General features: G+C 49.6%; 1 protein-coding gene across 3 annotated transcripts in view; it reads left to right on the top strand.

Moving 5' to 3' along the window:
• Positions 1–11,152, top strand: part of LOC139240874 (TRAF family member-associated NF-kappa-B activator) — a 222,872-nt gene that overhangs the window by 31,184 nt on the left and 180,536 nt on the right. The window lies entirely within an intron of this gene.

The raw sequence follows: 11,152 nt of genomic DNA, 5'->3' as shown, positions 1-11,152 counted from the left end.
AGGACCTGCTCACAGTCCTATGCCAATGATCCTCTAACCCGTCGGTAGGAAACATAGAAACATAGAAAATAGGTGCAGGAGTAGGCCATTCGGCCCTTCGAGCCTGCACCACCATTCAATAAGATCATGGCTGATCATTCACCTCAGTACCCCTTTCCTGCTTTCTCTCCATACCCCTTGATCCCCTTAGCCGTAAGGGCCATATCTAACTCCCTCTTGAATATATCCAATGAACTGGCATCAACAACTCTCTGCAGCAGGGAATTCCACAGGTTAACAACTCTCTGAGTGAAGAAGTTTCTCCTCATCTCAGTCCTTCTTGGCCGACCCCTTATCCTAAGACTATGTCCCCTGGTTCTGGACTTCCCCAACATCGGGAACATTCTTCCCGCATCTAACCTGTCCAGTCCCGTCAGAATCTTATACGTTTCTATGAGATCCCCTCTCATCCTTCTAAACTCCAGTTGATCCAGTCTCTCCTCATATGACAGTCCAGCCATCCCTGGAATCAGTCTGGTGAACCTTCGCTGCACACCCTCAATAGCAAGAATGTCCTTCCTCAGATTAGGAGACCAAAACTGAACACAATATTCCAGGTGAGGCCTCACCAAGGCCCTGTACAACTGCAGTAAGACCTCCCTGCTCCTATACTCAAATCCTCTAGCTATGAAGGCCAACATACCATTTGCCTTCTTCACCACCTGCTGCACCTGCATGCCCACTTTCAGCGGCTGATGAACCATGACACCCAGGTCTCGTTGCACCTCCCCTTTTCCTAATCTGCCGCCATCCAGATAATATTCGGCCTTCGTGTTTTGCCCCCAAAGTGGATAACCTCACATTTATCCACATTATACTGCATCTGCCATGCATTTGCCCCACTCACCTAACCTGTCCAAGTCACCCTGCAGCCTCTTAGCGTCCTCCTCACAGCTCACACCGCCACCCAGTTTAGTGTCATCCGCAAACTTGGAGATATTACATTCAATTCCTTCATCTAAATCGTTAATGTATATTGTAAAGAGCTGGGGTCCCAGCACTGAGCCCTGCGGTACTCCACTAATCACTGCCTGCCATTCTGAAAAGGACCCGTTTATCCCGACTCTCTGCTTCCTGTCTGCCAACCAGTTCTCTATCCACGTCAGTACATTACCCCCAATACCATGCGCTTTGATTTTGCACACCAATCTCTTGTGCGGGACCTTGTCAAAAGCCTTTTGAAAGTCCAAATACACCACATCCACTGGTTCTCCCTTGTCCACTCTGCTAGTTACATCCTCAAAAAATTCTAGAAGATTCGTCAAGCATGATTTCCCCTTCATAAATCCATGCTGACTTGGTCTGATCCTGTCACTGCTTTCCAAATGCGCTGCTATTTCATCCTTAATGATTGATTCCAACACTTTCCCCACTACCGAAGTCAGGCTAACCGGTCTATAATTCCCCATTTTCTCTCTCCCTCCTTTTTTAAAAAGTGTGTGAGTCAAGATCAGGATGGCTCTCCCGCTGATCTTTCTTCCCCCTTGTGGGATGGTGTTTCTCTCTCTGTATGGTGTTTCTCTATAACAGTATAGCAAAGAGTGGTAATCCTATGGGGTATAGTAATGTGGTGGTTGTTGATACGTCCTTACTACACAGTATAAATGCACACGAGGCCCATGCTTGAGAGAAGGTCAGTCTGTGACCTGTCCTTTATTCCTTAGCACTCAAGTGATGAAGGTGGGTGGAGCTTCCCCTTTTAAACCTGAAGGTCCAGGTTAGGAGTGTCTCCCACCTAGTGGTCAGTGTTCTCACGGTGTACAACTTAGATCAGTTTATACATGGGTTACAATGCTGGTTGAATACATGACATCACCTCACCCCCCAAAGTCTTATTGGGATCACAGGTTGAGTCTCTCTGGTGGTTTACGCTCCCTTGTAGAGCGCCTGAGTTGGGGCTCCGGTTGTTGGGCGCTGGCCTGAGTGTCTGCTGTTTGCAGTGCCTCAGGCCTGTCCGGACTGCCCACAGTGACTGGGCTCTCCTCCCTTTGGTTCCGGTGTTCGGTCACCTGTGGTGGAGTGAACTCTATATCGTGTTCATCCTCTGCTTCTTCTATGGGGTTGCTGAACCTCCTTTTTGTTTGATCCACATGTTTGCGGCAGATTTGTCCATTGGTAAGTTTAACTACCAGAATCCTATTTCCCTCTTTGACAACCACAGTGCCTGCGAGCCATTTGGGCCCTGCAGCGTAGTTGAGGACAAAAACAGGATCATTTACATCAATACATCGCGCCCTCGCATTCCTGTCATGGTAGTGATATTGTGACTGGCGCCTGCTCTCGACAATTTCTTTCATGGTGGGGTGTATAAGGGATAATCGGGTTTTGAGCGTCCTTTTCATTAGTAGCTCTGCGGGTGGAACCCCTGTGAGCGAGTGTGGTCGGGATCTATAGGCCAACAGGAGGCGTGATAAGCGGGTTTGTAGGGAACCCCCTTGGATTCTGAGCATCCCCTGTTTGATTATCTGCACTGCTCGTTCTGCCTGGCCGTTTGAGGCCGGCTTGAACGGTGCCGTTCTAACATGGTTAATTCCATTGCCTGCCATGAAGTCCTGGAATTCAGTGCTTGTGAAGCACGGGCCATTGTCGCTGACCAAGATGTCCGGTAGACCGTGGGCGGCGAACATTGCCCGTAGACTTTCTACCGTGGCAGAGGATGTGCTTGAATTTAAAATGTCACACTCGATCCATTTGGAGTAGGCGTCTACTACAACCAAAAACATTTTCCCCATGAAAGGACCTGCGTAGTCCACATGGATGCGTGACCAAGGCTTGGCGGGCCATGGCCAGGGGCTAAGGGGGGCTTCCCTGGGCGCATGGCCCAGCTGGGCACACGTGTTGCACCTGCGAACACAAAGTTCCAGATCTGCGTCTATCCCTGGCCACCAAACGTGTGACCTGGCAATTGCCTTCATCGTGACAATGCCCGGGTGCCCATTGTGGAGTTCTCTGATGAACACCTCTCTGTCCATCTGGGGCATGACTACGCGGTTTCCCCACAGTAGGCAATCGGCCTGAATCGAGAGTTCATCCTTGCGCCTGTGAAATGGTTTAAATTTCTCAGGGCATGCCCTGTACGTGGCTGCCCAGTCCCCATTCAGGACACATTTCTTGAATAGAGACAATAGCGGGTCTCTATTTGTCCAGACTTTAATCTGACGGGCTGTCACGGGTGAGCCTTCGCTTCCGAAAGCTTCAACAGCCATGACCATCTCAGCACCATGCTCGGTAGCCCCCTCAGTGGTGGCTAGTGGGAGCCTGCTGAGTGCATCGGCGCAGTTTTCAGTGCCCGGTCTGTGCCGAATTGTGTAGTCATAGGCAGCTAATGTGAGTGCCCACCTCTGTATGCGGGCCGATGCGTTTGCATTTATGGCCTTGTTGTCGGCCAAAAGGGACGTTAGGGGTTTGTGATCTGTTTCCAGCTCAAATTTCCTGCCAAACAGGTACTGGTGCATTTTCTTTACCGCATATACACATGCGAGCGCCTCCTTTTCTACCATCCCGTAGCCCCTTTCTGCCTGGGACAGACTTCTGGAGGCATAAGCTACCAGCTGTAACTGACCCTTGGCATTGACATGCTGCAACACACACCCGACACCATAGGACGACGCATCGCACGTTAACACAAGTTTCTTACATGGGTCATATAGCGTTAACAGATTGTTGGAACATAACAAATTGCGTACTCTATTAAAAGCCCTTTCCTGGCTGTCCCCCCAGACCCATTCGCGACCTTTGCGTAGGAGCACATGTAGCGGCTCTAGCAGCGTGCTCAATTTGGGAAGAAAGTTACCAAAATAGTTCAGGAGCCCCAGGAACGAACGCAGCTCCATCGTGTTACGGGGTCTGGGTGCTCTCTGGATCGCTTCCGTCTTGGATGCAGTAGGGCTGATCCCGTCTGCTGCTACCCTCATCCCCAGGAATTCTACCTCTGGAGCTAGGAAGACGCACTTCGCCTTTTTCAGTCGCAGACCTACCCGGTCCAGTCTGCGTAGCACCTCCTCCAGGTTGTGGAGGTGTTCTTCAGTATCGTAACCCGTAATGAGGATGTCGTCCTGAAAAACCACCGTCCCTGGAATCGACTTGAGGAGGCTTTCCATATTTCGTTGGAAGATCGCGGCGGCCGAGCGAATCCCGAACGGACATCTGTTGTACTCAAACAGCCCCTTGTGTGTCGTTATGGTGGTCAGCTTCTTCGACTCACTCGCCAGCTTCTGGGTCATGTAAGCTGAGGTCAGGTCCAATTTTGAAAAAGGTTTACCACCGGATAGCGTCGCAAAGAGGTCCTCCGCTCTCGGTAGCGGGTACTGGTCTTGGAGTGACACCCGATTGATGGTGGCCTTGTAATCGCCACATATCCTGACTGACCCATCCACCTTGAGCATTGGCACAATCGGGCTCGCCCAGTCACTGAATTCGACTGGCGAGATGATGCCTTCCCTCAACAGGCGGTCCAATTCGCCTTCTATCTTTTCCTGCATCACGTACGGCACCGCTCTGGCCTTGTGGTGTACTGGTCTGGCGTCCGGGTTTATGTGAATCACTACCTTGGCCCCCATGAAAGTGCCAATGCCGGGTTGAAATAATGAGTCAAATTTGTCCAGGACCTGTGAGCATGATACTCGCTCCACAGAGGAAATTGCATTGACATCGCCCCATTTCCAGTTCATGACAGCAAGCCAACTCCTCCCCAGTAGTGTGGGATCGTCCCCTGGGACAATCCAGAGTGGCAACCTGTTCTCCGAATCTTTGTGGGTCACGACTACCGTGGCGCTGCCTAGCACCGGAATGATCTGCTTTGTGTAAGTCCGTAGCTGTGCGTCAATCGGCGATAATTTTGGCCTCCTGGCCTTGGATGCCCACAACTTTTCGAACTGTTTGATACCCATCAGGGACTGGCTGGCACCCGTGTCTAACTCCATTGATACTGGGATGCCATTGAGGAGCATTTTCATCATTATCGGTGGCGTCCTGGTGTATGAACTGTATACGTGCTCCACATGAACTCGCTGAACTTTAGCTTCCAGTGATTTCCCCCAGTGTCCATTTCTGCAATTTCTGCAGGTATTTTGCTCATCTCTGCAAACTCAGGCTGAATGTATGCCTCCACGCCTCCAGCATGAGTTGCGGTTTGAAACAAATGGTCCCTTGCCAGTCGATGTCCCTGACTGCCCCTGTTATTGTCCTTGAGTGCACCATTAACAGGTGTTGATGGCCCCATTACTGGCCGCATTGTCCCTTGCAATGGCGTGAATCTCGCTGTTCAGCTTGCCATTGTCTCTGTCGAACTCCCCCTCTGGGTTCGACTACATGTTGGGGCATGCCTGACTGCCCTTGTCTGCCTGGAGAACTGTGTGCTGCTTTAACAATGTTGAATCTCTGTCCCAACCATTCCTTAACACAGTACCTCTAGTCTGTTCTGCTAGTGGCCATGCTCGTGTGGTTTAAATCCCAGTTTCTTGTCGCCATTGATACGTCCTTACTACACAGTATAAATGCACACGAGGCCCATGCTTGAGAGAAGGTCAGTCTGTGACCTGTCCTTTATTCCTTAGCACTCAAGTGATGAAGGTGGGTGGAGCTTCCCCTTTTAAACCTGAAGGTCCAGGTTAGGAGTGTCTCCCACCTAGTGGTCAGTGTTCTCACGGTGTACAACTTAGATCAGTTTATACATGGGTTACAATGCTGGTTGAATACATGACAGTTGTGGTCTTGAACTAGCAACTTAGCGGTTCTGAGTTCAAATCTCTCATGGTGAGCTGTGAAACTGAATTCAATAATTCTTCTAATTTTGTGGGCAGGCACCAGAACTGAAATGACCATGAAAGCTGCCAGCTTATCATTAAAAACCTAATGTCCTTCAGGGAAGAGCACTTGCTACCCCCACCTGATCTAGCCTCTCTTCCCATGGGCAGTCCCCCAGAGTCGAGGATGACTTGTTCCCACACTAATATGAGTTCTAAGGTGACTGATGAGACCTATACGGGATGAGACTCTGCCACAGGTGGGGCAGGTGGTGGTTGAAGGGACGGGTGGGTGGGCTGCTTGATTTATTGTGCGCTCCTTCCGTTGTTTGTACTTGACTTCTGCGAAATCCAGACGAAGAGACTCAAAGTGTTCAACACCTTCTCGAATGCTTCTCCTCCACTTTGAACGGACTTGGGCCAGGGATTCCCAAGAATCGGTGGGGATGTTACATTTTTTCAAGGAGGTTTTGAGGGTGTCCTTGAAGCGTTTTCTCTGCCCACCTGGGACTCGCCTGCCGTGTCAGAGCTCTGAGTAGAGTGCTTGTTTTGGGAGTCTAGTATCGGGCATACGGACAATGAGGCCCGTCCATCGGAGCTGATTGAGCGTGGTCAATGCTTCGATACTGGGGATGTTGGCCTGAGCGAGAACACTGATGTTGGTACACTAATCCTGCCAACGTGTGTGGAAACAACATCGGCCCTAATTCAGTTATAATTGATGCTAGGTGGGCAATCTCACCCCAAGAGGCCACAGGATAGCTGGTGTGGAAATGGAAACATGTTTTTCTGGTTGAGCAGGAGGCCCTGTTTTGTGTTTGAGGCTGAGGCACATTATAGAACGGTCACAGCGCGGAAGGAGGCCATTTGCCCCTTTGAGCCCGTGCCGACTCTCAGCTGGTCCCACTCCCCTGCCCTTTCCCCGTAGCCCTGCAATTTTTTTTCCTTCAGTTACTTATCCAACTGCCTGAAAGGCTGGTGGAGGCAGACTCCATTGTTGGGACAGTGTCGAGGGAGCGTCACTCAGTATCTAACCCATGCCAAAAATTCACAAAACAACCTTGTTACTGCGCAGATCTAACTGATGACGACTTTGAAACTGGGTTTTCAGGACAGATTGGCTGTTGCATGACCTTCGCCTGCCCTCAGGTGAGTGGGCAAATGCATGACAGATGAAGTATAATGTGGATAAATGTGAGGTTATCCACTTTGGTGGCAAAAACAGAGAGACAGACTATTATCTGAATGGTGACAGATTAGGAAAAGGGGAGGTGCAACGAGACCTGGGTGTCATGGTACATCAGTCATTGAAGGTTGGCATGCAGGTACAGCAGGCGGTTAAGAAAGCAAATGGCATGTTGGCCTTCATAGCGAGGGGATTTGAATACAGGAGCAGGGAGGTGTTACTACAGTTGTACAGGGCCTTGGTGAGGCCACACCTGGAGTATTGTGTACAGTTTTGGTCTCCTAACTTGAGGAAGGACATTCTTGCTATTGAGGGAGTGCAGCGAAGGTTCACCAGACTGATTCCCGGGATGGCGGGATTGACATATCAAGAAAGACTGGATCAACTGGGCTTGTATTCACTGGAGTTCAGAAGAATGAGGGGATCTCATAGAAACGTTTAAAATTCTGATGGGTTTAGACAGGTTAGATGCAGGAAGAATGTTCCCAATGTTGGGGACGTCCAGAACCAGGGGTCACAGTCTAAGGATAAGGGGTAAGCCATTTAGGACCGAGATGAGGAGAAACTTCTTCACCCAGAGAGTGGTGAACGTGTGGAATTCTCTACCACAGAAAGTTGTTGAGGCCAATTCACGAAATATATTCAAAAAGGAGTTAGATGTAGTCCTTACTACTAGGGGGATCAAGGGGTATGGTGAGAAAGCAGGAATGGGGTACTGAAGTTGCATGTTCAGCCATGAACTCATTGAATGGCGGTGCAGGCTCGAAGGACCGAATGGCCTACTCCTGCACCTATTTTCTATGTTTCTATGTTTCAAACCCCTTGAAATGTGATGGTGCTTCTTTGAAATGTCTTGAACTTCCACAGACAGAGTTTATTTGCTGTCTAGAATAAGGACAAAGGGCTGCACTCCAATTTTATTTCCATAATAATAATGGATCATTGGATTAGGGGGCACAGGTTGTACGAACCTTGAAAAATAATCATCAACTGCAGCACCTCAACACAGGAAAGTGAAAGCACTCTGCAAAATGGGCACTAGGTGGAGCCAGTGTACTTATTTTAACGACATTTTAAATTTGTCGTTTTTCCACCTCTTTTGTCCCTTGCTCTGCTGCAAGTGCTATCTTTTCCAGGGGTACACTTCCGCGGCAGATTGCTCTCCATTAACCCACCAAAGTGTCTATTTTTCATAGTGATCCCAGTGAACTTCACCACAGTATCTGACTGGGAGCATCATTGGCGAGGCTAATCCTGATCGTCTGATGCCCATGCCTGTGCACGTTCTGGCTGTGGTCATTGGATAGCAATCAAGAATAGGAATCCTGGCTGTGTTTCTGCCTCATTAGCCCAGGGCACTGTGTAATACACCCCAGCCTGTGCTATCCTGTGTGTGTAATACACTCTAGCCTGTGTGTGTGAGTGAGTGAGAGTGTGAGTGAGTGAGTGTGTGAGTGAGTGTGTAGGCAGCATTAGAGGGAGCAGCTTGCGGCAGCCTGGCCCGGAAATCGGCGCGGTCCCGGCCTGGAAGACCATCAGCAGGCCGGGGCCATCAGAGGGAGCAGCGTGCGGTGGCATACCACTGCAGGAGGGCGACGGCTGCGAAGTCAGGTCGCTGATTGCAGTGCGGGCAGGCACAGCAGGAGGGGCGGCAAGAGTTTGTAGAAGGAAGTGATGGGGCCCAGGAGAGGCGTGAGTTCGGGGCCCTGAAGAGCCGAGGGCCCAGGGGCAGCACGGGCCAGCCCACACTGCGATATGTGTGCGCACTGGGTCCGTGCAGCAGAGCTGGTCTCCAGTCATCTCGGTTAATCCTTGCCACTGGACCAAGACCTCGCTCTGTCAAGCCCGTGTGGTGGCTGGTGTGCAACGGTCACCCCACGTTAAAAAAATCCACCCACAGGCATCTTCCACCCTTCAACATGTAGTTCTGGATCTGGAATATTAGGTGTTTCATTGAAACACCTGTGAACTCATCCCTTTTTGACGTGGAAGCAAGTCATCCTCGCTTCGAGGGACTGCCTATGATGATGATGATGATAGTGAGTGAGTGTGTGTGTGTGTTACACTCTAGCCTGTGTGCTATCCTCTGTGTGACACAGGCTGGTCTGGGTGGTATCTATGTGTAACACACTTAAGATGAAGAGGATTTGCGTAGGAGGCCAATGTCAGAGCTGGGGAGAGTTTCGTGGGGGGATTGGGGTTTGTAGGGCTGTGGGACGTTACAGAGATAGGGAAGGGCAAGGCCATAAATTAATTTAAACACGAGAAGGAGAATTTTAAATTTGAGGCATTGGGGGACCAGGAGCCAATGTAGGTTAGGAAGGACAAGGGTGATGGGTGAGCAGGCCAAGGTACGGGATAGAATACAGGCAATAGAGTTTGTGACATTGTGGAGGTGGAAGTAGGTGTCTTTGTGATGTAGACGGTGTGGGGTCGGAAGCCTGGCTTGGGGTCGCATAGGATGCTGTGATGTGATTGCACCAGAGAGGGTACAGAGGAGATTGACGAGGATGTTGCCTGGACTGGAGAATTTTAGCTATGGGGAAAGATTGGATAGGCTGGGGTTGTTTTCTTTGGAACAGATGGTGTTGAGGGGAGACTTAATTGAGGTGTATAAAATTATGAGGGGCCGAGATAGAGTGGATAGGAAGGACCTATTTCCCGTAACAGAGAGGTCAATAATCAGGGGGCAGAGATTTAAAGTAATTGGTAGTAGGATTAGAGGGGAGTTGAGGAGAAATTTCTTCACCCAGAGGGTGGTGGGGGTCTGGAACTCACTGCCTGAAAGGGTGGTAGAGGCAGAAACCCTCACCACATTTAAAAAGTACTTGGATATGCACTTGAAATGCCTTAACCTACAGGGCTACGGACCAAGAGCTGGAAAGTGAGGTTAAGCTGGATAGCTCTTTGTCGGCCAGCACGGACACGATGGGCCAAATGGCCGCCTCCTGTGCTGTAAACTTCTATGATTCTATGATTGTAAGCATGTGGTGCTAGCCAAAGACGATAGCTTTGTTCTTCCCAATGTTTAGCTGAAGGAAATTGCAGCTCACCTGACTGCATCTCAGAGAAGTACTGTGACAGCACAGGGGTACTGGAGGGGTCGAAAGAGGTGGTGGAGAGGTAGAACTGGGTGTGGTTTGCCTATGTGTGGAAGCTAACCCCATGACTGCAGACAGTGTTACCAAGGGCACATGTAGATGAGGAAGAAGAGCGGGCCAAGGATAGATCCTTGGGGAAGTCTGGATGCAATAGTATGAGGGATGGAAGGGAAGCTATTGCTTGGGATGCTGTGACTACGATCGGGTAAGTCTAAGTGGAACCAAGCAACGGTAGTCCTATGAAACTGGACAATGGAGGAGATGTGTTTGGAGGAGGATGGTGAGGTTAACCATGTCAAAGGCTGCAGAGAGGTTGAGGAGGACAAGGAGGGATAGTGCATCACAGTCACAGAGACTTGTTTGTAACTGTGATTAGGGCTGTTTCAGTGCTGGGGCGGGGGAAGGGGGGAAACCTGATTGGAGAGATTCAGACAAGGAGTTGCGAGAGATGGGTATGGATTTGGGAGACAACATGTTAGAAATAGCCAAGTTAAGGCTATCTCTGGTCACTTTAGTAATCAGGATCAACTGTAAACCAATCCGATAGTGTTTAATCAGAGTTTAAGATGGAATATAACACATTAGTTATACAGCAAAAATATTTGACCGTGACAAGTAGCTGATACCGATCCAATTGGACAAATGGCTGGCGCATGTGAGCAGTTCTCTGGCTTGCAGCCTCCTTCTCTTCGTCTAGAGCTTCCTTTAGTAAAGCATGGGATCGCTCAAAAAGTGTTCGACCAGCTCAACTTCTGTTTCACTCTCCCCTCACAGCATTTGTGAGGACAACCTTGAGGAGGCTACATTTATTCTCTTTTTAGCAGTGGCACTGACATGGGATATTGACAAGACATTTTGACCTGTAGAGGTTCCCCATAAACCTTAACACCCAATGAGGCTTCTAGTTCTTTGTCTCGATTCTTGTGTCAAAGCCCGCCCTAAAGATTTTGGTTACATGTCTTGTTGTTTATACTTTCCTGAAGATTTCTCCCTTTGAAATTCATGTCTTACCGCTTTCGTCCCTATTCTTCTTTGATCTCATGAGGCCCAAGCCAGACACCTGTTTGCTTCAGAGTGCTACC

This window comes from Pristiophorus japonicus, chromosome X, assembly GCF_044704955.1.
Source record: "Pristiophorus japonicus isolate sPriJap1 chromosome X, sPriJap1.hap1, whole genome shotgun sequence".
NCBI classification, from domain to species: Eukaryota; Metazoa; Chordata; class Chondrichthyes; family Pristiophoridae; genus Pristiophorus; species Pristiophorus japonicus.
The sequence above is the reverse complement of the archived record's forward strand: the minus strand, read 5'-3'. Positions and strand labels throughout refer to the sequence as shown.